This window comes from Aegilops tauschii, chromosome 7, assembly GCF_002575655.3.
Source record: "Aegilops tauschii subsp. strangulata cultivar AL8/78 chromosome 7, Aet v6.0, whole genome shotgun sequence".
Taxonomy (NCBI): domain Eukaryota; kingdom Viridiplantae; phylum Streptophyta; class Magnoliopsida; order Poales; family Poaceae; genus Aegilops; species Aegilops tauschii.
This window is the reverse complement of record NC_053041.3, coordinates 443,022,234-443,039,069: the sequence shown is the minus strand read 5'-3', so window position 1 is coordinate 443,039,069 and position 16,836 is coordinate 443,022,234.

Genomic DNA, 16,836 nt, shown 5'->3' with positions numbered 1-16,836 from the left:
GTCATAGGCCCAAAGGCAAGTGCCTTAAGGCACCGAAGCAGCGTCCCCCTACAGCCACTCCCTCCTGCGCTCCATTCGGCGGGCGCTGTTAAAATTTGGGGAGCGCACTCTCGCGACTACTAGCAGCGACGACTTCACCGACGACGACTACTTCCACGACCTCGGCAACCTCTTCCTCAATGACATGGGCGACAACCTCAACGCCAATGGTGCTGCTCCCGTTGCACCGTATGTGTTTTTGTCCTTCCTGTTTGAAATCGTGGTAGAGTTCATGTTTCTAGTCTGTGTCCTAGACTCGATCTGTTCATCTACTATGCTAGTCCGCATGATTAGTTTAATCTCTGTTATAGCCATCATGATTTACTTTGTGCTTATTCGGACTAAATCTCGTAGTAAATTGCTCATATATACAACTGGCGGAACGTCCCCAACAGCCACTCCCGTTTCATGGACGGCCTGGTCGATGCCTCCAAGGAGCCCTTCGTCTACTGCTATGAGTGCCCGGTGTCATTTTGGGGCTCGCCAGCGGACATCGTGCATCACCTGACGTAGGCGTGCGGCAATCACTACTGGCCCTTGGCGAAGAACATCAAGTACGAGAAGTGCTACCCGTTCGCCGTGCCGGAGTTGCTGGAGGATCAGCGCCACCTGCTAGTCTCGGAGGAGGACGGCAGCGTCTTCCTCTTGATCATGGCCACCGGCGAGGCCCGTGCAGGCCGCCGCCACATCTCTGTAGTGTGCGTCAGGGGCGACGCCGCTGACGCTGACACTGACATGAGGCTGATGTACGGGTGCGTGCTCACTATTACTACCCCTCAGAGGTACGTGGGCGGCGACACTGGCTATGCCAAGCTGACTTGGACTCTGCCGAGCTGGGTCTTTCCCGCCGATGTGGACATGGAAGACGCACGGTATTATTTGACCCCCAACAATGTGCACGGGGACTCCAAGGAGGTTCACCTGGACATTTGCATTATCAAGTTAAATGTTGATCATTAGTCTTCGCTCAATGTAATCCACTGTCTAAGCATGTGGAGACTTCCATGCATGATCTTGCTCTATTGGAGTATCGCACATGAATAAAAGTGTATCCATTTATGGTTTAGTCTAGAATCTTCCATGTATGAATTTGTACTACAGTACTGGTGAAACACTTATGATGAACCATTTCTTACATATCCTCTACCCCTTTCCAAGTCATCCTGATTTAATCCCTCCGTCTAGGTGTATAAGGGCATGGTTAATACTTAAATAGTATAGCCAACTGTTGACTATAAGAAAGTGCCATGTCATCTGTAGCCAACATGTATAACAATGGATACTCAAAAACTAATTTTTGAAGATCATTTCCTGCAAAGCACAATAAGAGTTATTTCTTCACAAGTTTTGGATGCAGATTCAACAGTTGAACGCTTTTGTTTGTAGAAGATACTTTTTTATCTATTTCACCCGGATGTTTGTGAGCTCTAGAGATGAAATAATATCCGAACAAACCTATCGATACCCGTTACACATGAGATGACCCCCACATCCTTTGTCAAAATAAACAACTCCCCGATCAATGCATTTCACTCTTCCGTGCAACGCACGGGCACCTTACTATAGATTAGTACAACCAAAAATTGAACTAACATTATATATAGTACGATAAATGATGATGCATGTCACCGAAAATTATATCATTGAAAACTATGTTCAAATACGAATCCAACGATATTGTTTTTGTTGACATGCACTAACATTTTGTCAGTTAAATCTTCAGTCAAATTCAATGGGGGATAAACCACGACCGATGTAGTAGTAATAGTATAGAGGGTGGCGCTGCATGGGAGTCTCACCCCGCTCGTGGCGCGGCAGTAAAGCCGTCATATCACAAAACCCAACCACTCCAAGTAATAAGTGGCCTGGTAAAATAAACGGACAAGCAACCATCACATCCCTCCGTCTTTTTTGCATTTCATCTCTCTGCAATTACTTTCTCTGGTTCATCTCGCACACTCGATCCCTAGCTACTACTCCTAGTGTCCCTAGCTACTACTCCTAGGGCCAGTTCTTTTGGCGGCTTCCCCAGCTTTTCCCATAAGACTCGTCACAGTGGAGAGTAACATTAAGGCGCCTCACTCATTTATTTGGGCTTCTAAACTACTACTAGTAGTACCGCCATCCTGGTTTATTCCTCACCATTGTAAGTTGTGCTAAATTTTGACCAAAGATTTAACTGATAAAATGTTAGTGCATGTGACATGCACTAACATTTCATTAGTTAAATTTACGATCAAAATTTGACACAGATTACAATGGGGACCAATAAACCAGGGCGGAGGTAGTAGTTATGGGATTACTAATCTAGAAGCCTAAAAGAACTGGCCCCTGGTACTCCTACTACTAGTAGTACTCAAGTTGGAATTCCAATTGCACGGCACAACTTGTTAGGCAAAAAATTCGATACAGGGTGTAGGAAGCGGTTTGGGAATTTGCATGCCTTTCCAACCAGTGAGATACTCCGTACAAAGTACAATAGAGAAATAGCCACAGAGAAGGAAGCTAAAAGTAAACAAACAAACGAGCATTTTTGCATTTGTTTTGCATTGAATCGTTTCACAAGCTTGACTAGTGATGTTTTTCTACTTTTACAAAAACCGTATCGTAATGTTAAAACGTGCATTTGCACGTACACAAGTAATAGTAGTACTCCCTCCATCTAGGTGTATAAGTCTTCCCTCCTTCTTAGTAACGATGCACAACCAAAGATGACTTATTGACCTGGACGGAGGGAGTAGCACAGTCTGCAAGCATATATCGAGAGAGACGTGTAGTGCGATAGTATATAGTAAAGTTTGTGCTATATGCACATACTTGCAAAATGCGTACGAATACACAAGGTTTCCAAACTTTCCCTTTTACATACTTAATTAAGGACGCTAATAATTCCTGAACGTTCGGGATTTGTCATTTGCGTCCCAAAACTAATGAGATCGCCTTACGAAACAAAAATTATACTCCTCATAAAAGCCACGGCGCTCGCAGGAGCGCTTGCTCCGCGCAACGAGTGCCCTGGTGCGCGGCCGTTTCCCAGCGCGCCAACAAAACGCCTCTTCCTTATCCTCGCAACTCGCGAGGTGCTGATTGGCGGCTTGCCGGCGGGCGAGGGCGATCTCGCCGGTGTGGTGATCCGGCGCCAACAGGTACTCCCCCTTGCTGGAAGCGTGCACCCGGTCCACGTACCGCCAAGCGTAGATGAGGCACTTGGGCCTGACTGCACTCAGGGCGTCGGCACGGGCGTCCTCCGCCACCCTCACGGCCCTCGCATGAGCCTTCTGCCAAAGAGCCAATTGCCCGACTCTCTCAGACGCGACATAGGCCTCCCAGGTAGGTTGTTCCGTGGTGCGCTTCTCTTCCTCGGCCTTCTTCTCCGCCTCTATTTTGGCGCGCTCTGCTGGAGGCAAAGCCTCCCACAAGGCGACATCCATTTCTTTCCAAAGCTCCTCAAGGCTGCGGGGCTCGGTGGGCGGCGCGGCGTTCTCCTCGTAGCGGGGAGCCGACGCGTCCTCCGACGCGCGTCCTGGCGAGATTGGGAACGCTGACGCGTCCACCTCGACGAGTCGCGGCGAGGAGCGGAACACCGACGCGTCGCATCGCGGCTAGTGGCAGCGAGGAACGGAACGGCGACGCGTCGCATCGCGGCGAGGAGCGGAGCGCGGACACGTCCTCCTCGACTAGTGGTGGCGAGGAACGGAACGGCGACCCGTGACCGTCCGCGCGGTGCACTGAGGGGCGCCTAGGGCTTGGGAGGGGCGATGCCATGGTGGTCGACGTGAGAGGGAGACAGGGAGGGGGAGGAGATAGCGATGAACGTGAACGTGAAGGGGAGGAGATAGCGATGTCGTGGGAGGCGCAGTATTTATGGCGAGCAATGGCACACCTACGTAAGATATGGACTGAGCTGCACTGACTTAACTGCAGGTCCAGTTGCATCGCTGACATGTGGGCCAGACCCCTGTTGGGCCCATATGTCAGTGACCCAATGCACCTACAGTTAAGTAACAAGTACGTGAGCATGTTTGTTGGAGTAAATTATGGGGGAGGGAAGGGGTGGAAATATTGCTGGTCACAACGGATTGGACGAGCGCGGGGGGAGGAGAGTCATGCATGTAGATTTTTTCCACACGGGGTGGAGTTGTGGGACCGCCGGAGGGAGAAGGAGAGTCTGGCAGGCATATTGTTTCCACACATGGAGAGGAAAAGATTTGGAGACGAACGGGCTTCCTGCAGGTATGGGGAACGGTGCATAATAAGTCTCATCTTGCATGCCGGGCTAGGTATAGTCTCAAGTCATTAAAAACATACACGCCCCACACATGTTCATATTTCAAGGTGCACTAAATTATTGCATGCGATGATTAAGGCTGGCCATAATATTGGTAGCTTAGCTGGTATCATGCACACGGGAATAGCAAACATGTTGATGTGGCAAAGAATTAAAGAAGAGAGGGGGCTTAGAGTAACTAGTGTTCATGCATGCATTGGTAAACACATTTTTTTGTGAGGAACTACAAAAACTATTCCACCGCCTCTATCTTGCTAAGAGTAGGTCAAATTTTTGAATCGAGCCCTTTAAACTAAAAGGGAGGTAGTAGTACTCTAATAGCTAACCTTGGCCCTGTTTGGATCCAAGTGTTAGAGTTAGTTTGGGTTAGTTTGAACTCAACTAACCTAAAAAAAAATCTAACCCACCCAAGAGGTGCTTTATACTCATTATAATCAGTATTGTAGATATTGATATTTTTAGTATAAACGGTTGACGGAACTAAAAAGGACCAGAGGATGTATCATGCATGCCGAGTAGGCAAAAAAATTGCTCATTTATAGCCGGTCGAAGTCTCAAAGGGCGCGGCCGCGTGAGGGAGGCGAAGGTCGTGGGAGGCGCGACGGTTGACGAAATTAATTGAAGTTACACACAAGCCGGCATGGCGTGCGAACAGGCAGAAGCTATACCGCCAGGCCTACGATATGGGTCTAGTAGACATGACATCTAGTGGGTCCTGCATAGTTCTCGAGAACTCTTTGGGGGCTTGCAGCCGCTTATCCACCGGGCAAGCCAGCAACCCCATGCCGTTCGCACGCCCTACTCGTCCCCGTCTTCTACTAGTACAGTACCTTACAGCAGTTCGCTCCCAGTCGTCCCGTCCTTTCACTTTACGGCAATTCCACTGATCCTAACCCTCCTCCCGAATCCATGGCGTCCCAAATCTCCATGATCGGCGGTGAGTACAATGTTAGAACCATCACCGGTGATGAGTTCGACGTCATATACACCCGTTCTTCCGCAACGATGAAAGAATGCCTTGCTCGCTTCAAACGCATGTTCGAAAACTCAAATGATGAGTGGTTCGCTGGGCTAGATGTTGAGTAGACCACAGTCCTGGGAAGCGAGAAGAAACTAAAGGAGGCAGAGAAGAAGAAGCCCGCCGTGATCTAGGTTTGCGTGCATGACTTATGCTTGGTCTACCACATATGCCATGCTGATGTTGAGTGCGAGGAATTTAAGAAGTTCCTCAAGGGCGGCCGAGTCAAATTCGTTACTGTAGACGTTAGGAACGACAAGGAAATCCTGGGTCGGATAGGCCTCGTTGTAGGCCAGCCCTTCGACCTCCAGAAGGAAGGGATGGTGTCCTCCTCTCGGCCTTCAATGCTGACCCTGGCAGCAGCCATGATTGATCGTTCGTACGCTAAACTGAAGAAACCTCATCACGAGTTTCATCATGCATGGGAGTCGAAGACATTAGATGAAGATCACATCCTGTACGCAGCAATGGATGCCTACCTTTGTTTAAATATCTACAAGGGTTGGATGAAGAAGCAGAGCCCAGTGTCCGGTTCAAGCAAAGAAGCATCGGCGAAGAGGAAGAGGGACGAGGACGAAGTCGAGGACGTGGACTCGGACTCCAAGTAGGTGGCAGTGCCGTCGCTCATGCTGGTTCTACTGCAGTGTGAAGCGGACTAGTTGCTTCGTTTATTTTCAAGGGTGTGTTGTGCTGAGGCCCAAGCAGAACTATGTTTATGTTCTTTCTCGTTATTTGAACTCTTTAGTACGTATAGTAGTACTAGTACTATGTCTTACTACTGTTCTTCTTGCAGTTGGTACTACTGCTCGTATCTTCGTGTTCCTACTGTAGTTAATACGTTCGTACTAGTAGTATAATTTGGGTCAGTCGATTTGTGAAAGAAGTTCGACGGAGTGAAGGAAGAAGACGGCAGGGTGCCCATGATCTATCTTATGAGTGTTGGGTGTGGAATGCAGTTCGCCGGAAAAAAATGGATCATGCCCGGGGTTAAACGGATGGCAGGGGTGGGGGGAGCATGGCGGTGGCAGGCAGTTCAGGGGAGGGCGCGGCGGTGGCAGGAGGCGGTTAGGCGTGTGGCGGGCTAAGAAGATGAACCATGCATCTATTTCGGAGGTTGAAGAAGCCCTTCTAGCCATCCATGTTGCATCAAACGGCTCACAAGAGTCGACTGACCCAAATTGCTCCTTCAGATTGCAGGATCCACGTGGCATTCAAGGTCTCGAAGGTAGATTCCGCGTCGGCACCCGGTTTGCGGGCTCGACGCGCGCGCGACCGGCTTCCGCCGCGACAGCCACCATGCGCGCCTCCTCCGCGCGGGCGGAGACGACAATGACACGCTAGTTCCTCCTCGTCGGCGTGCTGGAGCACGCGCTCGTCCTCCTCTTTGTACCCTGCGTGCATCGACGCGGCTCCACCAGTTGCTCGCGTGCTTGGCAGCGCGGCGACATCGCGAGGAGGGACTGCAGACGACGTGAGCGGGCGAGCCTTCGGCTTGGCGGCGACACGGCGGTGATGGGCGAGAAATTGTTGGCTGGAGCAGGCGGGCGTCGGCATGCGCAATGGCGGCGGCGGCATATTGATGAGTGCGCGTATGGGAGCTTAGTTTAGTTTTATATAGGGTTGGTCAAACTTAAAAGAAAACCGTACTAGTACACGTAAACATTAGACTTTGGCAGCGCTTTTATTAGTTACCACCGCCACGATACGGAATCATGTGCAAGCGCGTGAACCGCGGCCGCGCGGTCGATCGAACGGTGCGTCACCATGTTGCGCTCGAAGGACATCCACCGGACCTTTTTGTGTGTGTGAAAACAATCCCCGAATATTACTCAACTTTTTTCCCGGGAAAAGTTCTTGACGCTACAATATTTCCATATATTTGAATTTAGCTATAGTTCGTGTTTTTTTGGATTTGGACGTTTTAGGTTCGCCCTAGTTTTTTTTAATACTGATTTTGGGGCTGTTTGGTTCCCAGCCACCGTTTGCCAAGCCAAAATTTGGCAGCCACAGTTTAGTTGGCATGTGTTTGGTTTTTGCCACACATTGGCTTGCCACACTTTATTGCCCCTATGGCCCACTTGTCATAGAGACAATGTTGCCACACTTGCCTAAGGTTAGGTCTTCAAAATGAGAGCCACAAGTTGGCAAGCCTAAGGGAATCTTGCCACACTTTTTGAGTATATGTAATGTGGGACCATAATGTGGCTTGCCTAAGGTGTGGCTTGAACCAAACACCCACCTAAGTTGGTCAAACTTGCCTAACCTTAGGTGTGGCAACCTTAGGCAAACTTAGTCTCAAACCAAACAGCCCCTGTGTGTGTGACTAAGAGAGAACGTGTGTATGTGTCCATATGTGTGTTATGGCGGAACGGCAATGTGGAGACGGTGTGCGTGTGATAGAGACATAGAGAGGTGTGAATGTGCAAATGATCATGCATGAGTGAGACATAGACAGATGCCGATACGTTGTGTATACATGAGAGAACGGTCTTCTATTTTACTTGTGTGTGTGTGTGTGAGAGAGAGAGAGAGGAGCATCCGTAACACAACAACCATCTCTCTCGATTCGTCCGTCCCTCGCACGATCGCATGTAACACATGCATCAATGTGCACATTTTGACACCCTCACCCGGCCCCTGCCCACCTCAAGGCCCGCACATCGCTCTCTATCTCGCACGCACAATCTCTTCGTGAATACCCTGTTTAGCAAGTTGCTTTCCGTCACATACACACACATTTATCTCCTTAGGTTTGTTTTCTCTCAATATCTGACACACACACACAGACAGCACACATCACACACACACCCCCTCCCCCGAGCGCACAATTCATCCCCATCCAAGGTTATATGGCGACCACTCTCGCTTGTGGTTCTTCGCACCCCAGCATGCACAACACCTCAATCTTCAAAGAGGGCATTGAGGAGATCGAAGACGGCGACCACACTGCGCTAGAGAATGCGGGGCCATTTAGAAGCAGGATGATGTGAAGACGGTTGACTGACTCCTCCCTCCACCCTCTCTCTCGCACAAAATTACCAATCCCTCTCTCCCCCGCACAAATTTATCAATCCCTCAACCCACGAGATCCTTCCCCTCTCGTCCATTTTTTTCCACCTCTCTCATCAAACCTGTTGTCTCTTCTCCTTCCACGTGTACAGAATCCGGATGCACACGCATCTCACGTATATTACATGTCTCCATCTTTCTCACACACCTAACTTTGTCCTCTCTCTTTCTCTCTCTATCTCCCTCTTTCTGTTTCGTTAGGTTTGTCTCCTACTCTCTCGTCCACATACATACAATCTTTCCCGCCCTATCTGCTCCATCTTCGCAAGCTCTCTCTGCACGTTTCATTCACACATTGGGATATGTTCAAAATGTTGGTTTTATAATGGATGATGTAGAGTTATTGTTGGTTTTGTTGCATCCTACAAAGTAATAACTATGAAATGCATTTTGATTGTCATTTGACTGGGATTATGCGAGTTTGAGCATGTTGTGAAGTACTATAGACCTCGTATACATCTTGGAATTCGACAATGATTGTAACTATTGAATTGTATAGACCATTACATTCGAAGTCAGTAGCCTAATATGTTTATTTCACAATTTCAATAATGATTAATTCACTACATACTAAGAAAACAAATGTGTACACCCTCCGTTTTTATTTAAGTCTGCGTATTAGCATTGGTCAAAGTCAAGTTTTGTAAACTCTCAGAAAGTTTATAACAAAAAATATTAACATATACAATAACAAATAAATACCATTAGATTCATTATTGAATGTACTTTCACATCATACATATCTGTTATGGTAAATGTTTATATTTTTCTATAAACTTGGTCAAACTTTAGGAAGTTTGACTTCGGTCAAACCTAATATGCAGAGTTTACTAGTACTACTCGCTAGTTGCTTAGCCGAATCACCCAACACGCCACACGGGGAGTTCAGTGTCACAAAATTTTCAGGTCGGCGGGAAAATCTCCCGCGACCCTGATTCGAGTAGTGGGATGTTACCATCATAGCCTTTGGAACAGGCCTATGGATGACGGTTGGTAGGGGGCTGTTTTCGTAACTTCAGGTTCACCCTACCCAGCCAACCCCACCCCGGCACCCAGAGTAGTACACCTGAATACTCCCCATTTTCTATCCCCACCGCAAAATAGACTTCTCCACGGCACCGCAGCCTTTGTGCTCCTCCCCTTCTACATCGGCGCACTTGTCCACCGCAGCGCATCTGCCTCATCGACGACCTCGTACGCCGCACTGGAGCCGGTCCACCATCGTCGTCGTACACGGAGCCTCTTCCCCGGCACCGTCTTCCACGGTCTCGGATCTGCTTCCCGAAAGCCGACGCCAAGCGCAGAAGCACCATCATCGTGGACAATGAACTGACTCCCGTTGCCGACCATGACTCATAGAGGCCGCCGCGACCATCGTTCTCCTCCTCGATTGGTAATGTGTGTATTGAATCACTTAGCAGTACATGTGCGGTTCCAATTTTGTTCATACCTACCCTTCAAATTTCCTGGGTGCTATTGTTCCCGTAAAAGTAATTGGTTATAGCCTCCATTGTCCAGCAGAATATCAGCTTGTAATTGTGCGTCGCTCCTGTATCGCGCTGTGCTTGGGTAGGTACTTTATCTGCAACTAGTAGTGTGGCAAATGATGGATAGTTTTTTACAACTAGCAAGATGCCCATGCGTTGCACGCATCAAGATGCATTTGTATGAGTAGTTTATCTTGTGGGAGAAAAGGATGAACGAGGGAATGCCTTATTTGCAAATGCGGAGAGGAGTGTGGGTATCTTTTTGCAAAATTTCCACAGTTTCCTTCCTATCCGTCGGATATAAATCGGATGGCCTATATTGCAGGATGGCAGGAACACCATCATCACCAACTCTGTTTTTTATAAGAGTAGGGAAAAAGTAGAGAAAAAAATAGAGAGTAGAGAAGTAGAGATAAATATTAAATATAAAATAAATATAACAGTAGAGAAGAGAGTAGAGATAGTAGAGACGTCGGGAAAGGATTGCGCCGCGCGGGAAAAAGCGGCCGGTCGTGCGCTAGTTTTGGCGCGCGGCATCTGGCACGCTTTATAAAATCCAACGCCCTCCCACCGCTCCGTGCCTTGCCACCGCTCTCTCCCCGCTCTATGCCTCCCCACCACTCTCTCCCTGCTCTTTCTTGCCTCGCCGCTGCCGCGCCACCATGCCGCCGCGTCGTCGGGAAACTTGGGGATGCCGCGGCATCCGCGCGCGCCCCTCCGGCGACTTCTCCACCGAGATCCGGTTCCGCGGGATGCGCCTCGGCCTTGGCAATTTCGACACCGCCAATGAGGCTGCCCGCGCGTACGACACGGCAGCGTGGCGCCTCCGGCGGCCTCATAGAACATTGAACTTCCCCAACGTGCCGACGCGGGAGCGGGCACAGGAGCTCGCACCTCTGCCGCGGCTTATCACCAACGAGGATCGTCGCAACAACCGGAGGCGGGAGCACCGTCTCGGCATCGCCGAGATGGACGAGGAAGCCATGGCGCTGTGGCGTCAATGCTTCCCGCAGGACATCATCAACGAGCGTGAGTTCTACAAGCAAAGGAGGGTGGAGAGGGATAAGAGGAGGGCGGAGCGAGCCGCCTATCGCGAGGACAAGCGTAGGCGAAAAGCGGACGCTCAATTCAACATGAGGCTAGGAGCAGCGTCGCCCTGGGAATCAGACGACGATCGGTATCTTCATGCCTACAGTCAGACATCGGAGGAGGACATCACCGAGGAGGAGTCGGACGACGAGGAGTAGTTGAATAATCTATTTTTTATCTATCTATGCTGAGAACTATCCTCTACTCTCTATCTCTACTTATCGATCTCAGCACTGTAAACGCTTTTTTAAAGCGCCGCGCGTTGCGATTCTGTTGGAGATGCTCTAACATGGCAGACGAGTGCTTTAATGTTGCCCACAAGATGCGCGAGTATTACTAGTAGTATATTTTTCTTGCCATGTTGAGATTTTAAAACCACGAGTGCGAACATGAAGAGGAGCAATGAAGACCAAACACGGGATATTGGGGACATCTTCAAGGAGAGTGGCAAGTTAAAGAGGAGCTGCACCGAACCTGTAAAACGAGCTTTGGTAAGTAACACCCTTTCAATTACTTTCGTTTAGCCCCGTGTTCTTCGATGTGTATATGTTGTAGTTTCTATTTCTCTTAAGCCTCGTGTTCTTCGATGTGTCATAAGAAGAGTCTTAATCGTCCTAATGCTTTCGTTTTGAGCTTGATGTAGGAAGTGGGTGTCCTCACCTTGTAGTCTATTTTTATATTTTTTTCCTTTTGAATTCACTTCTCCCAGTTTTGTTTATCTGGCTTCTACTAAATGGATCTGGGTTGTTCTGAGTAATTATCTAAAAACGAAGTAACTTCATGTCAGGATGCAGTTCCTGCAAGGAGGGAAGTATGGTCAACCTCGAGATCATGTTTCCAGAATGAGGCTAGATTACACACAAGGTGCCAGTTCCCTAATGATGCTGGATTAGACACATTGTGGAAATTCCCAGATGATGCTAGATTACACACAAGCCAGGTGGAGTCGTGAGCTGTTCGTGTCCTCGTGGCTCTATTAAAGGCTGAAAGAAAGCGTGCAGCAGCCCTTGAGAATGTAGCTGAGTTCCTGAAGAAGCGAAAATAGCAATCAAATCCTCTCTTCACCCATGCTAAAGAAGAGATGGAAGAAGCCAGAAATAAGCTAGCAGAGCAGGCTAGGCGTCTCCTGCTATCTAAAACTGTTGTCAATACAAAATTCCCTTCATAGTAGCTAGGTTCAAATGTTTATCCAGTCAGCATGCCTGTTGTGATGTCCGTGCATCTACTGATGTGGCACAAAATATATTTTTTCGGGTCATGTAATAACAGCAATTACTTTCCAAACAATAACAGACGAAGCATTGGACATGGTATAGTTCACGCGCAAGCCCGAGATTCCAAGCAACTTCCACATCAAACTCATGTTCACAGATATCTCCACATTCATACATAATGTCCACAACCATGATTCACTTCAAAGCCAAAACAAATTGAGGAGAGTTATGAATAAAGAAAAACCTCTAGTTCCTGCTACCAGTGCGAGCACAACAAGTCAAGACCATGCATAATTAATTATATTTTGGTCACTTTTCTGTTCTAAAATGCCGGCCGGCTCGCGGAAGGACGTGTTGCTAGCACACGCGCGGATTCAATGAAGGCAGGCGGGGCAGTCTGAAGCCGGTTGCATGCGGCAAGGAGGCGTGTTCAGCCGGGCCTGCAGCGAGTGGGGCCCTCTTGGCTAGCGCGCCGGTTCAATGCATGCGCTATGAGAGGTCGCGTCCGTGTCAGAGCAATCACTCCCTCTAGTCCTTTTTTGTTTGCGTATAACAAAATCTCATTTTCCATTCACATTTTACAAGTAAAATTCATGGACAAACTTTGACCCAAAAAACTATGGGGACTAGTAAACCAGAACGGAGGTAGTAGCTTTTTCTTAATCAAAGAAGGGTTTCCCCCTTCCGATTTTCATTACTGAAAACCAACGTCGAAATCTAAACATAGTATTTGCCCTAGAACTACCAGGTTCAACATCTCGCAACATAAAGCCATACAACCATACGGCCACCGCATCCGAGAAATGGCCTAGACACGACCCCATTGCCCTACCCAAACATACAGAATCCAGGAAAACAGACGTCCATTTGGGGTCGTGCGTTGGAGTTGGCCTTCCAAGTGGGACCGCAATTGAGGAAACCGACTATCGGCAAACCCCCCACATCGCCCGCTACGCGATGGCTGAGTTAGAGAAACGAGGAGGTCGAAGAGATAGTTGTAGCACAGACTCCAAGAAATATGATGTCAGATGGAAGTCGTGCTGGTGGCGTGTGCCATACTCCTGGACGTGAGTGCTTGTTCTGGCCCATGCCACCCTACTATACATTGAGGATCCGAGGTGCTGGTTACGTACAGCAAACACATTAACATATGGCCCTCCTCACACTGTGGCCAAATTTTCTGGAGTCTGTGCTAGGTTAAAAAGTGTTCTTTGTGAGGGTGGATGGCTGGTCTCAAGTTTAAAACTTGTTGTATTACGTATACGTAGACGTAGAGATAGTGCATCAGTTTTGAAAGTTTGAACCCAAACATCAGAATGCAATTTCTACTTGACTCATCTGAGGACCTAGGATGATGGGATTCGCAGCTATAGTAAAAACACCCTCCCGACGCGCGAAGCATGTGAAGCTAGTACAAATAGTAGTACTATTGTTGATTGGACTCATCCGATAACCTGTTGCAATGCACGTACAATTATGTATTCGGAAAATATTGTTTTGCCTCGTCGCAGCACCCACTCTGAGAATCCACAACGAGGATACATTACAAATACCAAAGTTTTCATCACACAACAAATAACAACCAATGAAATGAACTTCAGCTCAACCACTCGTCGGCTAGAAACGCTTGCTTTGAACCAGAAGTGATTCTCTCAGAAGGGCCAGCTATTGTCAATCTCGAGACCAACACAGGACTGGTCATCCAGGCTGAAGTGGCCTATATCAGGACGCATATTGTGATAGCCACGGTAGGGAACCATAGCAATGTCCGAGGTATAGATACAGTTGATTCACATAAATGGTAGTAACGTTGTGTCAACAGCAGCTGGATCGCCTTTCACCATCATTGGATAGTTTTGTCCAAGGAAGAGCGAGTTTCCTCCAAGACTATCAATACTGAACCAGGGAGAAGGTGTTGGCGCTAGCACACTAGTATCCATCCCGAATACCCTGCAATGGATGTTGGAATAGGTCCGGAGAGTGCGACCATGCGAGACAACTCCTGCTTCCTTAGTAATATCAGCAGTGCCCTATATACAGACAAGAAGAGGTGATCCATCGGAATAAGTTGCCAGGCGCCACGGAGTATATGGATCCTGCTCGTCCTCATGCTCGTGATCATCACCATCATCATCTCCACCTTGGTTATAAAAAAATTCAAGTATAAGTGGTGGAATGTTCACAGGACCTTGGGAACACAAGGAGGTTAATTAGTAAAGGGAAACTAGCTAACCCGCATGCATGTGGATGAAACAATTATAATTACGGTGGAAGACAAACGTACCGAAAGCATCAAGATTCCATGCAAAAACAGTGCCACGAGTGGTGGCAGCGAACACAACACCCTCGTATTGAATTGCATCACTGTACTCATTTGTGTACAGAAATTGATTTTTGAGCAATATCCATTGAGGCGCGGAAGTAAGGACGGCAACAAGCTTGTCAAAGATAGCAACAACTTCATAGTTCGTGTAATCCCAAGAGCGGTTGGGAACTCGACTAAGGATGGCAATTTTACCCATGGGTATGGGTACCCGCGAATACCGTACCCGCATGGGTAGGGTATGGGCACAATTTTATACCCATGGGTAGTACCCATACCCTACCCGTTAAGTCATGGGTAGGGTATGGGTATAGCCTTTTACCCATAGATATACCCATACCCTACCCATTTATACTAACATGTAAGTTTTACCCGTGATTCACAAGTGTACCTATGATAAAATTGTGTCATGAACTTATGAATCTATGTTAAAGTTGTCACCAATTGTCAATTTGAATTGAGATAATTATCATGTACTCATCTAACAGTTATTGAGTTGAGATCAATATTTTTTTTGTCAAATTTGTTATCGATGAATGTAAAATTGCGAATAACTTGTGTATTATTTGATCTACCCGTTGGGTACCCAATGGGTATGGCTACCCATTGGGCATGGGTACGGGTAAAGGTTCATACCCATGGGTATGGGTATGGGTAGAATTTTGTACCCATTGATTACACGGGTATGGGTATGGTATTGCTCTACCCGCCCCATACCCTACCCATTGCCATCCTTAAACTCGACAAATTGCTATCTTCCGTAGACGACAGTCACCATGATCGTATTTGAACGTACATAGAATACCCGTGTGCTCGACCTCTGGGTAGTCTGAGATTTTTGGAAGTGGAACCCGGTAACGAGTGTACACATTCACAAGCTGCCACTCGCAGTTGTTCCCAATTTAAACAACCCAATCTCCATTTGCGCCTGCCCAAGCCTTACCCTCAAGCGATGGCATCTTAACATCACACGTATCATTATCAAGCGGGATCAACCTGCACAAAGTGAGGCTTCCGTTGTCTGTGTGCCAGTTAGCACGGTCACGGCGAGGAAGATAGGGGAGATCAAACCGCTCCTGGACCCTTGGGTTCCTTGTAATGATGTTATTAGTTGAGTCGAGAATGGTCTTGACGAACCTGCCATTCTAGCCGAGGTGATGACGTCGCACCGATCAATGAGTTCCTCCACCACGTCACCTTTCAGATCGGGGCAAGAATAATGGGGTCATTTCTGGCCTGTTCCCTCCATGGAGAAGACTATCGAACAATGGCAGAAGGAAGGGTGAAGGCAAATGGAGGAGGGAGGAAGAGCGTGCGATAGCAGTTCCAAATCGAGAGGGAAAGGCGAAGAGGTGTGGACGGTTGCCACGGTACACGAAGAGGCGCCCCAGCCTACATAGACATCCGTTTGGAAATTGTACAAAAGGACTCGACGTCGTCTCACTGACATGTTAGAATGGGACCACATGTCAACGAAACATGGTGTGTAATTTCTCGTGCAAAATGCAATATGGCCGCGTTGGCCCGAGGTGCCGCATTAGTTATAGACCTTTATTTTTTAATGGCGTGTCGTTCAGTTTTGAAGCACGACTAACTGGTACTATATGCAGAGAAAATACAAACAACTCTACCTCGACTCCACCTCTAGTACTAGTATCAAAAAATATATATAGGCTGGAGCTTCAACGCTTTCTTGCTAAGGGCTGCCCACTTTCTTCTCACACTATCACCCTCTCTCTAGATCTAAAAAAGACGGCCTCTCTCTCCCTCCTCACCGGTGGTCCCAGATCTGCCGGGGAAGAAACGGATGTGCAGTGTTGACGCACTCGTCGTCAGCGAGCGAGGTCACGCACTGACGACAATGCCGTTCTCTCAGACCTAGCACCCGCTCGGGATGGCCTCCGTCCCCAAGCTCCCTGTCGTAGTGTGTGTGGAGGATGACGACCACGAGCGAATCCACTTCCCGCTGACCCTCAGGTATGCTACCTCACCATACCCTTGTTCTATTCCCCATCTTCCACGTCGCTGCATGTGGATCTTTTTCCACTCCACCATCTTCCCAATTTGCTATCCTCTGCTCTAGTGGTCAGGCAGACGAAAACCTTAATTTGCACTATTAAAGGAAACCCTAATTCATGCAAACTAATCCATGTCTGGGTTGAATAAGTAAAGGAAGGGAGAAAGTACTGTCCAGGAGACTAGGCATCGAACCCGCATCTAGGTTGAAAAGGGGAAAATCAGTAGCTAAGGAACGAGTCTCATGTCTCTTGGTTGAAAAAGGGTAGAAAGGCATGACAACGCAATAGAGA